We start from the raw sequence: 15268 nt of genomic DNA on the forward strand, positions 1-15268 counted from the left end.
ACAACTTTTCATGCTCTTCATATTTTTCACATCGTTTCATGCTCCTCATATTTTTCATACCGTTTCATGCTCCTCATATTTTTCACATCTTTTTATGTTCGTCATATATTTGATACGATTTAAAGCTCTTCATATTTTTCATACCATTTCATGCTCTTCATATTTTCACAACGTTTCATGCTCCTCATACTTTTCAGACCGTTTCATGTTCCTCATATATTTCACACCTTTTCATGCTCCTCATATTTTTGACACCTTTTCATGATCCTCGTCTTTTTCAGACAGTTTCATGCTTCTCGTATTTTTCACACCTTTTCATGCTCCTCGTATTTTTCACAACTTTTCATGCTCCTCGTATTTTTCAAACCTTTTCATGCTCCTCGTATTTTTCAGACCTTTTTTTGCTCCTCGTATTTTTACACCTTTTCATGCTCCTTGTATTTTTAAGACCGTTTCATGCTCCTCGTATTTTTCAGACCTTTTCATGCTCCTCGTATTTTACAGAGCTTTTCATGCTCCTCGTATTTTTCAGAACTTTTCGTGCTCCTCGTATTTTCAGACCTTTTCATGCTCCTCGAATTTTTCACACCTTTTCTTGCTCCTCGTATTTTTCACACCTTTTCATGCTCCTCATGTTTTCCACACCTTTCATGCTCTTCATATTTTTCACAGCGTTTCATGCTCTTCATATTTTCACACCGTTTCATCCTCCTCATATTTTTGAGACGTTTTCATGCTCCTCATGTTTTTCACACATTTTCATGCTCCTCGTATTTTCCAGACCTTTTCATGCTCCTCGTATTTTCCAGACCTATTCATGCTCCCCGTATTTTTCAGACCTTTTCATTTTTCTCGTATTTTTGACATCTTTTCATGCTCCTCGTAATTTTCAGACCATTTCATGCTCCTCATATTTTTCAGACCTTTTCATTCTCCTAGTATTTTTCCGATCTTTTCCTGCTCCTTGTACTTTTCAGACCTTTTCATGCTCCTCATATTTCTCACACCTTTCATGCTCTTCATATTTTTCACACGGTTTCATGCTCATGATATTTTCACACCGTTTCATGCTCCTCATATTTTTGATAACATTTCATGCTCCTCTTATTTTTCACACCTTTTCATGCTTCCCGTATTTTCCAGACCTTTTCATGCTCCTCGTATTTTTCAGACATTTACATGCTCCTCGTGTTTTTCAGACCTTTTCATGCTCCTCGTATTTTTCACACATTTTCATATTCCTCCTATTTTTCACACCTTTTCACGCTCCTTGTATTTTTCAGACATTAAGGCCCCTTGTACTTTTCACACTTTTTCATGCTCCTCGTATTTTTCACACCTTTTCATGCTCCTCATATTGTTCACACCTTTTCTTGCTCTTCATATTTTTCACATCTTTTAATGCTCCTCATATTTTTCATACCTTTTCATGCTCCTCGTATTTTTCAGACCTTTTCATGCTCCCTGTATTTTTCATACCTTTCATGGTCCTCGTATTTTTCACACCGTTTCATGCTCCTCATATTTTCACACCATTTCATGTCTTCATATTTTTCACACCATTTCATGCTTTTCATATTTTTCACACCTTTTCATGCTCTTTGTATATTTCACACCTTTTCATGCACTTCATATGTTTCACACCTTATCATGCTCCTCATATTATTCACACCTGTTCATGCTCCTCGTGTTTTTCAGAACTTTTCATGCTCCTCATATTTTTCAGACCTTTTCATGCTCCTCATATTTTTCACACCTTTTCATGCTCCTTGTATTTTTCACACCTTTTCATGCTCCTTGTAATTTTCAGACCTTTTCATGCTCTTCATATTTTTCAAAACATTTCATGCTTTCGCATTTTTCACACCGTTTCATGCTCTGCATATTTTTCACACCTTTTCATGCACTTCGTATTTTTCAAACCTTTTCATGCTCTTTGTATTTTTCACAACTTTTCATTCTTTTCATAATTTTGCACACCTTTTCATGGTCTTCATATATTTCACACCAGTCATGCTCTTCGTATTTTTCACACTTTTTCAAGCTCTTCATACTTTTCAAACCGTTTCATGCTCTTCATATTTTTCACATCTTTTCATGCTCTTCATATTTTTCACACCGTTTCATGCTCTTCATATTTTTCACACCTTTTCATGGTCTTCATTTTTACACCGTCTCATGCTCCTCATATTTTTCACACGTTTCATGCTTTTCATATTTTTACACCGTTTCATGCTCCTCCTATTTTTCACACATTTTCATGTTCTTTGTATTTTTCAGAAATTTTCAAGCTCTTGGTAATTTTTCACACCTTTTCATGCTTTTCGTAATTTTTCACACCTGTAAATGCTCTTCGTATATTTCACACCTTTTCATGTTCCTCATATTTCTCACACAGTTTCATGCTCTTCATATTATTCACACCTTTTCATGCTCTTCATATTTTTCACACTTTTTCATGCTTTTCATATTTTTCACACAGTTTCATGCTCTTCATAATTTTCACACCTTTTCATGCTCTTCATATTTTTCACTCCGTTCTATGCTCCTCATATTTTCAGACCATTTTATGATCCTCATATTTTCACCCCGTTTCATGCTCTTCATATTTTTCAAACCATTTCATGCTCTTCGTATTTTTCACACCTTTTCATGATCTTTGTATATTTCACACCTTTTCATGCTCTTCGTTTTTTTCACACTGTTTCATGTTCTTCATATTTTTCACACAGTTTCATGCTCTTCATATATTCACACCTTTTCATGGTCTTCATTTTTACACCATTTCATGCTCCTCATATTTTTCACACGTTTCATGCTCTTCATATTTTTACACCGTTTCATGCTCCTCCTATTTTTCACACCTTTTCATGCTCTTCATATTTTTCACACGTTTTCATGCTTTTCATATTTTTCACACAGTTTCATGCTTTTCATATTTTTCACACAGTTTCATGCTCTTCATAATTTTCACACCTTTTCATGCTCTTCATATTTTTCACTCTGTTCTATGCTCCTCATATTTTCAGACCATTTTATGATCCTCATATTTTCACCCCGTTTCATGCTCTTCATATTTTTCAAACCATTTCATGCTCTTCGTATTTTTCACACCTTTTCATGATCTTTGTATATTTCACACCTTTTCATGCTCTTCGTTTTTTTCACACCGTTTCATGTTCTTCATATTTTTCACACAGTTTCATGCTCTTCATATTTTCACACCTTTTCATGCTCTTCATATTTTTCACACTTTTTCATGCTTTTCATATTTTTCATACAGTTTCATGCTCTTCATAATTTTCACACCTTTTCTTGCTCTTCATATTTTTCACTCCGTTCTATGCTCCTCATATTTTCAGACCTTTTCATGCTCCTCATATTTTCACACCTTTTCATGCTCTTTGTATTTTTCACACATTTTCATGCTCTTTGTATTTTTCAGACATTTTCATGCTCTTGGTAATTTTTCACACCTTTTCATGCTCTTCATATATTTCACACCTTTTCTTGCTCTTCGTATTTTTCACACAGTTTCATGCTCTTCAGATTTTTCACACCTTTACATGCTCTTCATATTTTTCACACCTTTTCATGCTCTTCATATTTTTCCCACCGTTTCATGCTCTTCATATTTTTCACACAGTTTCATGCTCTTCATATTTTTCACACCTTTTCATGCTCTTCATATTTTTCACACGTTTTCATGCTTTTCATATTTTTCACACATTTTCATGCTTTTCATATTTTTCACACCTTTTCATGCTCTTCGTATTTTTCCCACCTTTTCATGCTCTTCATATTTTTCAAACCTTTTCATGCTTTTTGAATTTTTCATACATTTTCATGGTCTTCGTGTTTTTCACACATTTTCATGCTCTTCGTATTTTTTACACTTTTTCATGGTCCTCATATTTTTCAAACCTTTTCATGCTCATCATAGTTTTCACAGCTTTTCATGGTCCTCGTATATTTCAGACCTTTTCGTGCTCCTCGGATTTTTCACACCTTTTCATCCTCTTCGAATTTTTCACACATTTTCATGCACTTCGTTTTATCCACAACTTTTCATGCTGCTAGTGTTTTTCACACCATTTCATGCTCTTCATATTTTTCAGACCGTTTCTTACTCCTCATATTTATCACACCTTTCTATGCTCTTCGTAATTTTCACACCGTTTCATGCTCTTCATTTATTCACACCTTTTCAGGCTCCTCATATTTTTGAGACCTTTTCATGCTCTTCGTATTTTTCACACTTTTTAATGCTCCTCCTGTTTTCCAGACCTTTTCATGCTCCTCGTATTTTTCAGACCTTTTCATGCTCCTCGTATTTTTGACACCTTTTCATGGTCCTCATATTTTTCAGACCTTTTCATGCTCCTCATATTTTTCACACCTGTTCATTCTCCTAGAATTTTTCAGATCTTTTCATGCTCCTAGTATTTTTCAGACCTTTTCATGGTCCTCGTATATTTCAGACTCTTCGTACTCCTCGGATTTTTCACACCTTTTCATGCTCCTCGTATTTTTCCACACATTTTCATGCTCTTCGTGTTTTTCACACCTATTCATGCTCCTCGTGTTTTTCACACCTTTTCATGCTCCTCATATTTTTCAAACCTTTCCATGCTCCTCATGTTTTCCAGACCTTTTCATGCTCCTCGGATTTTTCACACCTTTTCATGCTCCTCGTTTTTTTCACACATGTTCATGCTCTTCGTGTTTTTCACACCTATTCATGCTCCTCGTGTTTTTCACACCTTTTCATGCTCCTCGTATTTTTCACACCTTTTCATGCTCTTCGTATTTTTCAACCCTTTTCATGCTCTTTGAATTTTTCATACAATTTCATGCTCTTCGTGTTTTTCACACATTTTCATGCTCTTCGTGTTTTTCACACAGTTTCATGCTCTTCGTGTTTTTTACACTCTTTCATGGTCCTCATATTTTTCAAACCTTTTCGTGCTCTTAGTATTTTTCACACCTTTTCATGGTCCTCGTATATTTCAGACCTTTTTGTGCTCCTCGCATTTTTCACACCTTTTCATGCTCTTCGAATTTTTCACACATTCATGCACTTCGTTTTATCCACAACTTTTCATGCTGCTCGTGTTTTTCACACCATTTCATGCTCTTCCTATTTTTCAGACCGTTTCATGCTCCTCCTATTTATCACACCTTTCCATGCTCTTCATAATTTTCACACCGTTTCATGCTCTTCATATTTTCACACCGTTTCATGCTCTTCATATTTTTCAGACCTTCTCATGCTCCTCGTATTTTGCCCACCATTTCACCTTCTTCGTGTTTTCACACCATTTCAAGCCCTTTGTATTTTTCACACCTTTTCGTGCTCTTCATATTGTTCACACCTTTTCATGCTCCAAGTAATTTTTAGACCTTTTCATGCTCCTCGTGTTTTTCAGAACTTTTCATGCTCCTCGTATTTTTCAGACCTTTTCATGCTCCTCGTATTTTTCAGACCTTTTCATGCTCCTCGTATTTTGCCCACCGTTTCACGTTCTTCGTGTTTTCACACCATTTCAAGCCCTTTGTATTTTTCACACCTTTTCGTGCTCTTCATATTGTTCACACCTTTTCATGCTCCAAGTAATTTTTAGACCTTTTCATGCTCCTCGTGTTTTTCAGAACTTTTCATGCTCCTCGTATTTTTCAGACCTTTTCATGCTCCTCGTATTTTTCAGACCTTTTCATGCTCCTCGTATTTTTCAGACCTTCACATGCTCCTCGTATTTTTCACACATTTTCATGCTCTTCGTGTTTTTCACACCTATTCATGCTCCTTGTGTTTTTAACATCTTTTCATGCTCCTCGTGTTTTGCAGAGCTTTTCATGCTCCTCGTATTTTTCAGACCTTTTCATGTTCCTCGTATTTTTGACACCTTTTCATGCTCCTCATATTTTTCAGAACTTTTCATGCTCCTGGTATTTTTCAGACCTTTTCACGCTCCTTGTATTTTTCAGACCTTTTCGGGCTCCTCCTATTTTCAGGCCTTTTCATGCTCCTCGTATGTTTCACACCTTTTCATGCTCCTCATATATTTCACAACTTTTTATGCTCTTCATATTTTTTACATATTTCATGCTCCTCATATTTTTCATACCATTTCATGCTACTCATATTTTTCACATCTTTTCATGCTCCTCATATTTTTGACACCTTTTAAAGGTCATCATATTTTTCTACCGTTTCATGCTCTTGATATTTTCACACGGTTTCATGCTCCTCGTATTTTTCAGACCTTTTCATGCTCCTACTAGTTTTCCCACCTTTTCATGCTCCTCATATTTTTCGCACATTTTCTTTCTCATCGTATTTTTCACACCTTTCATGCTCCTCGTATTTGTGACACCTTTAATGCTCCTCGTATTTTTCACACCTTTATATGCTCTTCGTATTTTCAATCCTTTTCATGCTCTTCGAATTTTTCACACATTTTCATGCACTTCGTGTTTTCCACATTTTTTCATGCTGCTCGTGTTTTTCACACCATTTCATGCTCTTCATATTTTTAACACCGTTTCATGCTCTTCATATTTTCACACCGTTTCATGCTCCTCGTATTTTTCACACCCATTCATGCTCCTTATATTTTTCAGACCTTTTCATGCTCTTCGTATTTTTCACACCTTTTCATGCTCCTCATATTTTTGAAACCTTTTCATGTTCCTCATATTAATCACACCGTTTCATACTCCTCATATTTTTCACACCTTTTCATGTTCCTCGTATTTTTCAAACCTTTTCATGCTCCTCATATTTTTCAGACATTTTCAAGTCTCCTAGTATTGTTCACACCTTTTCATGCTCCTCGTTTTTTTCACACCTTTTCATATTCCTCGTATTTTTCACACCTATTCATGCTCCTTGTATTTTTCAGACCTTTTCGTGCTCTTCATATTTTTCACAGCATTTCATGCTTTCGCATTTTAACACCGCTTCATGCTCCTCGTATTTTTCACACCTTGTCATGCACTTTGTATTTTTCAAACCTTTTCATGCTCTTTGTATTTTTCACAACTTTTCATGCTTTTCATAATTTTTCACACCTTTTCATTGTCTTTGTATATTTCACACCAGTCATGCTCTTTGTATTTTTCACACCTTTTCAAGCTCTTCATACTTTTAAAACCATTTCATGCTCTTCATATTTTTCACAACTTTTCATGCTCTTCATATTTTTTACATATTTCATGCTTCTCATATTTTTCATACCATTTCATGCTCCTCATATTTTTCACATCTTTTCATGCTCCTCATATTTTTGACACCTTTTGAAGTCTTCATATTTTTCACACCGTTTCATGCTCTTTATATTTTCACACCGTTTCATGTTCCTCGTATTTTTCAGACCTTTTCATGCTCCTACTATTTTTCCCACCTGTTCATGCTCCTTGTATTTTTAGCACATTTTCTTTCTCATCGTATTTTTCACACCTTTTCATGCTCCTTGTATTTTTCACACCTTTAATGCTCCTCGTATTTTTCACACCTTTACATGCTGTTCGTATTTTTCAAACCTTTTCATGCTCTTCGAATTTTTCACACATTTTCATGCACTTCGTGTTTTCCACATATTTTCTTGCTGCTCGTGTTTTTCACACCGTTTCATGCTCTTCATATTTTTAACACCGTTTCATGCTCTTCATATTTTCACACCATTTCATGCTCCTCATATTTTTCACACCTTTTCATGCTTCTCATATTTTTAAGATCTTTTCATGCTTCTCGTATTTTTCAGACATTTTCATGCTCCTAGTATTTTTCACACGTTTTCATGCACCTCGTATTTTTCACACCTTTTCATGCTCTTCGTAGTTTTCACACCTTTTCATGCTCCTCATATTTTTCAGACCTTTTCGTGCTCCTCATATTTACAGACCTTTTCCTACTCCTCATATTTTTCACACCTTTTCATGCTCATCATATATTTCACAACTTTTCATGCTCTTCATATTATTGACATATTTTAATGCTCCTCATATTTTTCACATCTTTTCATGCTCCTCATATTTTTGACACGTTTAAAAGGTCTTCATATTTTTCACACCGTTTCATGATCTTCATATTTTCACACCATTTCATGCTCATCAAATTTTTTAGACCTTTTCATGCTCCTCATATTTTTCAGACCTTTATATGCTCCTCGTATTTTTCACACCTTTTCATGCTCCTCGTGTTTTTCACACCTATTCATGCTCCTTGTGTTTTTAACATCTTTTCATGCTCCTCGTGTTTTGCAGAGCTTTTCATGCTCCTCGTATTTTTCAGACCTTTTCATGTTCCTCGTATTTTTGACACCTTTTCATGCTCCTCATATTTTTCAGAACTTTTCATGCTCCTGGTATTTTTCAGACCTTTTCACGCTCCTTGTATTTTTCAGACCTTTTCGGGCTCCTCCTATTTTCAGGCCTTTTCATGCTCCTCGTATGTTTCACACCTTTTCATGCTCCTCATATATTTCACAACTTTTTATGCTCTTCATATTTTTTACATATTTCATGCTCCTCATATTTTTCATACCATTTCATGCTACTCATATTTTTCACATCTTTTCATGCTCCTCATATTTTTGACACCTTTTAAAGGTCATCATATTTTTCTACCGTTTCATGCTCTTGATATTTTCACACGGTTTCATGCTCCTCGTATTTTTCAGACCTTTTCATGCTCCTACTAGTTTTCCCACCTTTTCATGCTCCTCATATTTTTCGCACATTTTCTTTCTCATCGTATTTTTCACACCTTTCATGCTCCTCGTATTTGTGACACCTTTAATGCTCCTCGTATTTTTCACACCTTTATATGCTCTTCGTATTTTCAATCCTTTTCATGCTCTTCGAATTTTTCACACATTTTCATGCACTTCGTGTTTTCCACATTTTTTCATGCTGCTCGTGTTTTTCACACCATTTCATGCTCTTCATATTTTTAACACCGTTTCATGCTCTTCATATTTTCACACCGTTTCATGCTCCTCGTATTTTTCACACCCATTCATGCTCCTTATATTTTTCAGACCTTTTCATGCTCTTCGTATTTTTCACACCTTTTCATGCTCCTCATATTTTTGAAACCTTTTCATGTTCCTCATATTAATCACACCGTTTCATACTCCTCATATTTTTCACACCTTTTCATGTTCCTCGTATTTTTCAAACCTTTTCATGCTCCTCATATTTTTCAGACATTTTCAAGTCTCCTAGTATTGTTCACACCTTTTCATGCTCCTCGTTTTTTTCACACCTTTTCATATTCCTCGTATTTTTCACACCTATTCATGCTCCTTGTATTTTTCAGACCTTTTCGTGCTCTTCATATTTTTCACAGCATTTCATGCTTTCGCATTTTAACACCGCTTCATGCTCCTCGTATTTTTCACACCTTGTCATGCACTTTGTATTTTTCAAACCTTTTCATGCTCTTTGTATTTTTCACAACTTTTCATGCTTTTCATAATTTTTCACACCTTTTCATTGTCTTTGTATATTTCACACCAGTCATGCTCTTTGTATTTTTCACACCTTTTCAAGCTCTTCATACTTTTAAAACCATTTCATGCTCTTCATATTTTTCACAACTTTTCATGCTCTTCATATTTTTTACATATTTCATGCTTCTCATATTTTTCATACCATTTCATGCTCCTCATATTTTTCACATCTTTTCATGCTCCTCATATTTTTGACACCTTTTGAAGTCTTCATATTTTTCACACCGTTTCATGCTCTTTATATTTTCACACCGTTTCATGTTCCTCGTATTTTTCAGACCTTTTCATGCTCCTACTATTTTTCCCACCTGTTCATGCTCCTTGTATTTTTAGCACATTTTCTTTCTCATCGTATTTTTCACACCTTTTCATGCTCCTTGTATTTTTCACACCTTTAATGCTCCTCGTATTTTTCACACCTTTACATGCTGTTCGTATTTTTCAAACCTTTTCATGCTCTTCGAATTTTTCACACATTTTCATGCACTTCGTGTTTTCCACATATTTTCTTGCTGCTCGTGTTTTTCACACCGTTTCATGCTCTTCATATTTTTAACACCGTTTCATGCTCTTCATATTTTCACACCATTTCATGCTCCTCATATTTTTCACACCTTTTCATGCTTCTCATATTTTTAAGATCTTTTCATGCTTCTCGTATTTTTCAGACATTTTCATGCTCCTAGTATTTTTCACACGTTTTCATGCACCTCGTATTTTTCACACCTTTTCATGCTCTTCGTAGTTTTCACACCTTTTCATGCTCCTCATATTTTTCAGACCTTTTCGTGCTCCTCATATTTACAGACCTTTTCCTACTCCTCATATTTTTCACACCTTTTCATGCTCATCATATATTTCACAACTTTTCATGCTCTTCATATTATTGACATATTTTAATGCTCCTCATATTTTTCACATCTTTTCATGCTCCTCATATTTTTGACACGTTGAAAAGGTCTTCATATTTTTCACACCGTTTCATGATCTTCATATTTTCACACCATTTCATGCTCATCAAATTTTTTAGACCTTTTCATGCTCCTCATATTTTTCAGACCTTTATATGCTCCTCGTATTTTTCACACCTTTTCATGCTCCTCGTGTTTTTCACACCTTTGCATGCTCCTCGTATTTTTTCCAGACCTTTTCATGCTCCTTTTTTTTTCACACATTTTCATGCTCCTCGTATTTTTCACACCTTTTCATGCTCTTCGTATTTTTCGCACATTTTCTTTCTCATCGTATTTTTCACACCTTTTCATGCTCCTCGTATTTTTCATACCTTTTCATGCTCCTCGTTTTTTTCAGAGATTTTCATGCTCCTAGTATTGTTCACACCTTTTCATGCTCCTCATATTTTTCACACCTATTAATGCTCCTTGTATTTTTCAGACCTTTTCATGCTCTTCGTATTTTTCACAGCATTTCATGCTTTCACATATTTCACACCGTTTCATGCTCCTCGTATTTTTCACATGTTTTCATGTACTTTGTATTTTTCAAACCTTTTCATGCTCTTTGTATTTTTCACAACTTTTCATGCTTTTCATAATTTTTCACACCTTTTCATTGTCTTCGTATATTTCACACCAGTCATGCTCTTTGTATTTTTCACACCTTTTCAAGCTCTTCATACTTTTAAAACCATTTCATGCTCTTCATATTTTTCACAACTTTTCATGCTCTTCATATTTTTTACATATTTCATGCTTCTCATATTTTTCATACCATTTCATGCTCCTCATATTTTTCACATCTTTTCATGCTCCTCATATTTTTGACACCTTTTGAAGTCTTCATATTTTTCACACCGTTTCATGCTCTTTATATTTTCACACCGTTTCATGTTCCTCGTATTTTTCACACCTTTTCATGCTCTTCATATTTTTCCCACCGTTTCATGCTCTTCATATTTTTCACACAGTTTCATGCTCTTCATATTTTTCACACCTTTTCATGCTCTTCATATTTTTCACACGTTTTCATGCTTTTCATATTTTTCACACATTTTCATGCTTTTCATATTTTTCACACCTTTTCATGCTCTTCGTATTTTTCCCACCTTTTCATGCTCTTCATATTTTTCAAACCTTTTCATGCTTTTTGAATTTTTCATACATTTTCATGGTCTTCGTGTTTTTCACACATTTTCATGCTCTTCGTATTTTTTACACTTTTTCATGGTCCTCATATTTTTCAAACCTTTTCATGCTCATCATAGTTTTCACAGCTTTTCATGGTCCTCGTATATTTCAGACCTTTTCGTGCTCCTCGGATTTTTCACACCTTTTCATCCTCTTCGAATTTTTCACACATTTTCATGCACTTCGTTTTATCCACAACTTTTCATGCTGCTAGTGTTTTTCACACCATTTCATGCTCTTCATATTTTTCAGACCGTTTCTTACTCCTCATATTTATCACACCTTTCTATGCTCTTCATAATTTTCACACCGTTTCATGCTCTTCATTTATTCACACCTTTTCAGGCTCCTCATATTTTTGAGACCTTTTCATGCTCTTCGTATTTTTCACACTTTTTAATGCTCCTCCTGTTTTCCAGACCTTTTCATGCTCCTCGTATTTTTCAGACCTTTTCATGCTCCTCGTATTTTTGACACCTTTTCATGGTCCTCATATTTTTCAGACCTTTTCATGCTCCTCATATTTTTCACACCTGTTCATTCTCCTAGAATTTTTCAGATCTTTTCATGCTCCTAGTATTTTTCAGACCTTTTCATGGTCCTCGTATATTTCAGACTCTTCGTACTCCTCGGATTTTTCACACCTTTTCATGCTCCTCGTATTTTTCCACACATTTTCATGCTCTTCGTGTTTTTCACACCTATTCATGCTCCTCGTGTTTTTCACACCTTTTCATGCTCCTCATATTTTTCAAACCTTTCCATGCTCCTCATGTTTTCCAGACCTTTTCATGCTCCTCGGATTTTTCACACCTTTTCATGCTCCTCGTTTTTTTCACACATGTTCATGCTCTTCGTGTTTTTCACACCTATTCATGCTCCTCGTGTTTTTCACACCTTTTCATGCTCCTCGTATTTTTCACACCTTTTCATGCTCTTCGTATTTTTCAACCCTTTTCATGCTCTTTGAATTTTTCATACAATTTCATGCTCTTCGTGTTTTTCACACATTTTCATGCTCTTCGTGTTTTTCACACAGTTTCATGCTCTTCGTGTTTTTTACACTCTTTCATGGTCCTCATATTTTTCAAACCTTTTCGTGCTCTTAGTATTTTTCACACCTTTTCATGGTCCTCGTATATTTCAGACCTTTTTGTGCTCCTCGCATTTTTCACACCTTTTCATGCTCTTCGAATTTTTCACACATTCATGCACTTCGTTTTATCCACAACTTTTCATGCTGCTCGTGTTTTTCACACCATTTCATGCTCTTCCTATTTTTCAGACCGTTTCATGCTCCTCCTATTTATCACACCTTTCCATGCTCTTCATAATTTTCACACCGTTTCATGCTCTTCATATTTTCACACCGTTTCATGCTCTTCATATTTTTCAGACCTTCTCATGCTCCTCGTATTTTGCCCACCGTTTCACCTTCTTCGTGTTTTCACACCATTTCAAGCCCTTTGTATTTTTCACACCTTTTCGTGCTCTTCATATTGTTCACACCTTTTCATGCTCCAAGTAATTTTTAGACCTTTTCATGCTCCTCGTGTTTTTCAGAACTTTTCATGCTCCTCGTATTTTTCAGACCTTTTCATGCTCCTCGTATTTTTCAGACCTTTTCATGCTCCTCGTATTTTGCCCACCGTTTCACGTTCTTCGTGTTTTCACACCATTTCAAGCCCTTTGTATTTTTCACACCTTTTCGTGCTCTTCATATTGTTCACACCTTTTCATGCTCCAAGTAATTTTTAGACCTTTTCATGCTCCTCGTGTTTTTCAGAACTTTTCATGCTCCTCGTATTTTTCAGACCTTTTCATGCTCCTCGTATTTTTCAGACCTTTTCATGCTCCTCGTATTTTTCAGACCTTTACATGCTCCTCGTATTTTTCACACATTTTCATGCTCTTCGTGTTTTTCACACCTATTCATGCTCCTTGTGTTTTTAACATCTTTTCATGCTCCTCGTGTTTTGCAGAGCTTTTCATGCTCCTCGTATTTTTCAGACCTTTTCATGTTCCTCGTATTTTTGACACCTTTTCATGCTCCTCATATTTTTCAGAACTTTTCATGCTCCTGGTATTTTTCAGACCTTTTCACGCTCCTTGTATTTTTCAGACCTTTTCGGGCTCCTCCTATTTTCAGGCCTTTTCATGCTCCTCGTATGTTTCACACCTTTTCATGCTCCTCATATATTTCACAACTTTTTATGCTCTTCATATTTTTTACATATTTCATGCTCCTCATATTTTTCATACCATTTCATGCTACTCATATTTTTCACATCTTTTCATGCTCCTCATATTTTTGACACCTTTTAAAGGTCATCATATTTTTCTACCGTTTCATGCTCTTGATATTTTCACACCTTTTCATGCTCCTCGTATTTTTCAGACCTTTTCATGCTCCTACTAGTTTTCCCACCTTTTCATGCTCCTCATATTTTTCGCACATTTTCTTTCTCATCGTATTTTTCACACCTTTCATGCTCCTCGTATTTGTGACACCTTTAATGCTCCTCGTATTTTTCACACCTTTATATGCTCTTCGTATTTTCAATCCTTTTCATGCTCTTCGAATTTTTCACACATTTTCATGCACTTCGTGTTTTCCACATTTTTTCATGCTGCTCGTGTTTTTCACACCATTTCATGCTCTTCATATTTTTAACACCGTTTCATGCTCTTCATATTTTCACACCGTTTCATGCGCCTCGTATTTTTCACACCCATTCATGCTCCTTGTATTTTTCAGACCTTTTCATGCTCTTCGTATTTTTCACACCTTTTCATGCTCCTCATATTTTTGAAACCTTTTCATGTTCCTCATATTAATCACACCGTTTCATACTCCTCATATTTTTCACACCTTTTCATGTTCCTCGTATTTTTCAAACCTTTTCATGCTCCTCATATTTTTCAGACATTTTCATGCTCCTAGTATTGTTCACACCTTTTCATGCTCCTCGTTTTTTTCACACCTTTTCATATTCCTCGTATTTTTCACACCTATTCATGCTCCTTGTATTTTTCAGACCTTTTCGTGCTCTTCATATTTTTCACAGCATTTCATGCTTTCGCATTTTAACACCGCTTCATGCTCCTCGTATTTTTCACACCTTGTCATGCACTTTGTATTTTTCAAACCTTTTCATGCTCTTTGTATTTTTCACAACTTTTCATGCTTTTCATAATTTTTCACACCTTTTCATTGTCTTTGTATATTTCACACCAGTCATGCTCTTTGTATTTTTCACACCTTTTCAAGCTCTTCATACTTTTAAAACCATTTCATGCTCTTCATATTTTTCACAACTTTTCATGCTCTTCATATTTTTTACATATTTCATGCTTCTCATATTTTTCATACCATTTCATGCTCCTCATATTTTTCACATCTTTTCATGCTCCTCATATTTTTGACACCTTTTGAAGTCTTCATATTTTTCACACCGTTTCATGCTCTTTATATTTTCACACCGTTTCATGTTCCTCGTATTTTTCAGACCTTTTCATGCTCCTACTATTTTTCCCACCTGTTCATGCTCCTTGTATTTTTAGCACATTTTCTTTCTCATCGTATTTTTCACACCTTTTCAT

This window comes from Dama dama, chromosome 22 (assembly GCF_033118175.1).
Source record: "Dama dama isolate Ldn47 chromosome 22, ASM3311817v1, whole genome shotgun sequence".
NCBI lineage: Eukaryota > Metazoa > Chordata > Mammalia > Artiodactyla > Cervidae > Dama > Dama dama.